This window comes from Phyllopteryx taeniolatus, chromosome 1, assembly GCF_024500385.1.
Source record: "Phyllopteryx taeniolatus isolate TA_2022b chromosome 1, UOR_Ptae_1.2, whole genome shotgun sequence".
Lineage (NCBI taxonomy): Eukaryota > Metazoa > Chordata > Actinopteri > Syngnathiformes > Syngnathidae > Phyllopteryx > Phyllopteryx taeniolatus.
In genome coordinates, this window is record NC_084502.1 from 32438203 (window position 1) to 32443347 (window position 5145).

General features: G+C 42.4%; 1 long non-coding RNA gene across 1 annotated transcript; it reads right to left on the minus strand.

Moving 5' to 3' along the window:
- Positions 1-842: 842 nt before the first annotated feature.
- LOC133476469 (uncharacterized) lies at positions 843-2503 on the minus strand. Its single transcript, XR_009788064.1, has 3 exons — positions 2432-2503; positions 1824-1893; positions 843-1245 (listed from the first exon to the last, which is right to left on the minus strand). It is a non-coding gene; the product is annotated as an uncharacterized LOC133476469 (long non-coding RNA).
- Positions 2504-5145: the final 2642 nt, after the last annotated feature.

Below are 5145 nucleotides of genomic sequence, written 5' to 3' on the forward strand. Positions count from 1 at the left end.
TCCGCCCCTCGATTGATTGGGTGGGGTCCCCAGCCTCTGCGGTGCGGGCACAGCAATTACAGGACACTTCTGTGAGTCTTTTTGCATGTAAAACGGTGTCAATTCACTTGCATGTGTCCGCAGGCGCACACCCCTGGGACTCTTTAACTGGGTGTGGGGCCACGCACTTATTGCGAAAAATAACTCATGAATATCCAAATCACTTGTGTATCCCCTCATTTATACTCTCGTCCTGTAGACTTTTATCATTTACATAGTTAATCCCACCACACTTCAGTTGTACAGCCGGGTTCACGACCCTTGTCCTGCATGCTTCCCCTCCCGTCCTTGTCCTGTTCTATCTTGTCCTGTCCTTCCCTCACAAAGTGTAGCACTACAGCCCCATGCAACACTCATATTTAATGTTTCATTGTTGAAGATAATGTAATGATTTACTTCTTTCATCCTGTTTACAATTAGTGCTTTGTATTTTGGCTTTGTTTCTCTCTCCCCTCTCAAAACTTTGTTCTGTTCGACTCTGATTCGCAATAAACTTCAATTATAATACTAAGAAACCAAAGTGGAAGCTTCAAAACTCCACTGTGACACAGTAAAACTGTTCCGGCATAAAAGGGATACAGATTTTCCATTCTGCTTGACCTAACAGCCGAACAGGACAAAATAAATAAATAAATAAATAATAAAAAAGTGAATGCATGAAGTCATGAAGGCATCTCACTTTAACAAGCATTTATTCAGCAAGCATTTATTCAGCTCACCATCAGTTGAGGGTAAGCACAATGTGTTTTTGTTTTGCTATTAACAAATATTAACTTATTCCTCTTTATAATATATACTTAAAAGATTGCCTGCCTACGATATGAACAAGTAAGAACAAAAACCCAGAAAATTTAATGGCCAAAATCTCCATAACTGGTTACTTCAGAATATCTTATGTATCACCTCAATTAATTCGCTTCACTCCAAATCAGAGAGGAAAAGATAGTTATAGGTTAAGGCAATTACCGGTATATCCAACTTTACACTGCCACCATGCTTGATCTCCAAGGTACTGGGGATGGGTTGGTGCAGGCTGGTGGTGGTAGACGATGACTGATGAGAGCTTAGCAGCATCTTGAGAGCCGCTCCATTCCAAGACAGGGATTTAGGAAGTTTGCCCTGCCAGCCAGCCTGTCCACCGGATAGCGGCCAATCACCGTGATACCTTAATCCAGCCTGGCCTTTCACACGGGGGCGGCCTCGTCGCTTGATATGAAATGTAAATGCGAGGGATTGAAGGTGTCGATAGGGAAATGTCACCATCACAATCTGACATACTCATTAAATCTCAGAAAAAAAATACAAAGAAAACGACAAAGGGAATGTGTGTCCTCCAATTAATCTCTCACCACAGGTGCGGAATCAAGGCTATAAACCAAGTTGAATGATGTCAAGAAGGTGTGTGGCCTCATGGGAATTATTGCATTTCTGCCTCTAAACTAAGCGTCATGGGTGTAAAAGAAATACGACAAGAGAACGTGGAGGAAAGCTGACTTAAGCTTGTTCTAGTGTTCATTTAAAAATAAAAACAGTCAGCCATTGATACACTGGTATAGTCATGGCAGTGCATGGTATGTAGCAGTCTCAATACATTTTCCTCAGTTACTTTTTTGTGATATCTTTTCTATTTTTAATGTTTTCAAGACTTCATAATAAATTTGACGGATACTTGTCATGTTGCCAACGCGGTGGACCTTGTGGCGAGCATGTCTACCTCACAGTTGAGCGGTATGAGATTCGAATCATGACGCACCCCCTCCTGTATGTCGTTAGTATGTTCTCACCATGCTTGTGTGGGTTTTCTCCAGGTACTGCACCTTTGTCCCAAACCATACGTTTGATTCATTGAAGACTCTAAATGTGATTGAGAAGGAGAAAGAAAAAAAGAGGCTTGCAATCAGTCCCGGCTGTATTCCGCCTCTCTTCCAAAGTCAACGGAGATAGGCTCCATTTTAGCCGCGATGCTAATGAGGACAAGTTCAATAGACAATGGCTAGATTAAACATGTTCACGTCATTTTATATTGATAACATATCAGCTGCTCATTCAGAAATACTAATTGTGACATACAATATTTGAGGGCTGTGTCTCTATACAGTAGGTAGTCACCAGTTAACCTAATTACTTGCCAGACACAGGCATTTCATCCTCAAGAGAAAGGTCACGTTATTGACATTGGCTGACTTTTCACATGCTAATGCTAACTAATGAATTGAAGCTATAGAGCTAGCTAGCCACAAGAAATTCAAAATTCCATTCACCCATTCATTCTCTAAACCGCCTATCCTGTTCAGGGTCATGGGGGGGTGGGGGGGGGGGGGCTACGTCTGTTTCTGGTCGCCAGTCAATCACAGGGCACATACTGTAGATAAACAGAAACATTTACACTCACATTCACACCGCCACGGAATAGGGACTGATTGATGTTGCCTGCACGGTAATCAAGTGAAACACTGCACCATCAGTAAAGTAGAAGCCGAAAGTCCACTCTTGTAGTTAGATACAACTTGTTTTGAAAATGCATAATTTTATGTGAGGAAAAAAATCATACACAGCACACACACACAGATTGTTAACATCTTAACTGCTTTCTTTTTTTTATGTGTAAGTCCCAGATACAGTATGATGAGGAAAAAATATGCATGTAGAGTATGTGCCTACTACTTTTATAGTGTATGGCGTACTCAAGATGACCAACAAAGAACACCCACACACATAACGATCTCCACCAACAATCAAAAGAAGCAATAGAAAGACCTTGGGTTACTGTTCGATTACTGTATCTGGTAAAAACATTGTGGTCTAAAACTCTTCTTCTCCTTGACATTACTTTTGTGGTGAATGACTTCTTTGTCGTGAATGACTTCTGGGACAAACACTCAACACACCCAGTTTGGGTGCGGCAATAGGGGGAGCTTCGGTTTCTTCCTAATTGGCTAGCGCGTCAATTTCCATTACAATCACGTCTGTAAATCGTGGTTCACCTGAACTCAGTAATGACCACACACATAAACATTTGTAAAATATTGTACACTTTTGACATTTATGATTGCCGGCCCGACCGTCTTCCAAGGGGGTTGGGAAGGAGAAAAAAAATAAAATAAGATAATAATAATGATGATGGGCGGCACGGTGGCCGACTGGTTAGAGCGTTAGCCTCACAGTTCTGAGGTGCGGGGTTCAATCCCCGTCCCCTCCTGTGTGGAGTTTGCATGTTCTCCCCGTGCCTGCATGGGTTTTCTCCGGGCACTCCGGTTTCCTCCCACATCCCAAAAACATGCATTCATTGGAGACGCTAAATTGCCCGTAGGCATGACTGTGAGTGCGAATGGTTGTTTGTTTGTATGTGCCCTGCGATTGGCTGGCAACCAGTTCAGGGTGTACCCCGCCTCCTGCCCGATGACAGCTGGGATAGGCTCCAGCACCCCCGCGACCCTCGTGAGGAGAAGCGGCTCAGAAAATGGATAATGATGATGATAATAATAATAATAATAACAATAGTAATAATAATAATAATAATAATAATAATCTTTCAGCGATATTCTATCAAGGGTCTTTAGCTGACTTTGACTGGCTCTCATTAGACATGTGTGTGGACCCCGCTTAAACTAAACAGACGTACTGACATGAGGTTTCTAAACGTAATAGTAAAGTTGAAGTCAAAACATTCATTCATTCATTCATCTTCCGTTCCGCTTATCCTCACAAGGGTCGCGGTCGTGCTGGAGCCTATCCCAGCTATCTTCGTGCGAGAGGCGGGATACACCCTCAACTGGTCGCCATCCCATGGCAGGGCACATATAAACAAACAACCATTCGCACTCACAGTCACACCTCCGGGCAATTTAGAGTCTTCAATTAACCTACCATGCATGTTTTTGGGAAGTGGGAGGAAACCGGACTACCCGGAGAAAACCCACGCAGGCACGGGGAGAACAAGCAAACTCCGCACAGGCGGGGCCGGGATTTGAACCCCGGTCCTGAGAACTGTGAGGCAGATGTACGAACCAGTCGAACACCAAAAACAATGTTCATCAATTAAAAAAACCCAAAAAAAACGGTTTCAATAGCAGTAGTAGTAGTTCAACAGGGCATAGATCAGTGCTTACATTTTTAAAAAATACACATATTCCGCGTAGCTTTACCTAAAACTAAAATGAGCGAGAAATAATATTTTTATTCTTTCAGAAGTTGAGATCCTCCTCTGACCAAAGCTGCTGTGTATCTTATTGCTTTTTGAACCAAATCTCTCAATCACTCTCCTCTTTACTGCACAAATCTGATTCCAATTATTTAATCCAATATCTCACCCATCAAACATGAAATATTGTTCAATGAAAATGCACTGAGGGCTCGCCAAACATATCTTGTTGGAGTAGAGTGTGCTGTCATTATCAATAAAAATGACATTAAAAATGTACACATAGCCTGAGGAGTGTCTTTAAAATTCCTCATTTGCTCTCCCAAAAGCATTTTTCGCACATATTGGCTCTGCTGCAAACTTTCATTGAAAGCAGGTATAAGTGTGACTTTCAATGCAGCACTTTCCAGTGTGCATCACTTTCACAAATGTGACAGATGAAAGTCTCACACTGAATTGAGTGATGAGTACTATTTTATCGCACTCTCATCTGGTTGTTTGTCTTTAACAGTGAACAATGTATTTTTAGTTGGTACTGGGTAGTGTTATCATTAACAGTCTTGTTACAACTCATCAGTACACAATGCACACGCCTACTGGATGTTGTTGTTACTGTATATGTTGCATTGCAGCCTTGATAAAGAAACAGTGGTATTTTTATGGTGAATTTGTTTCTATCGGAATCTATTTAACAATCACTATTGTTGTTAAATGTGCTCTTAATTATTGTATATGCAATATATTTAGAATGCTTTATTGCAGGTTGACATAGGGTAAGGATATCCAAGGCGGGGTGGTGGACCGGTAGGACAAGGAGCGAGCAGGAAGCGGGAACATGAGCAGGAGTGGCTCGGCGGCGCGGATGGAGCAGGCAGGGAGGCGGGGATGGCACGGGAGGAACGCTGGAGACGGGTAAGAACACAATCGGGTGAGTACAGTTGCCGATCGTAGGATAGTTGCTGTCA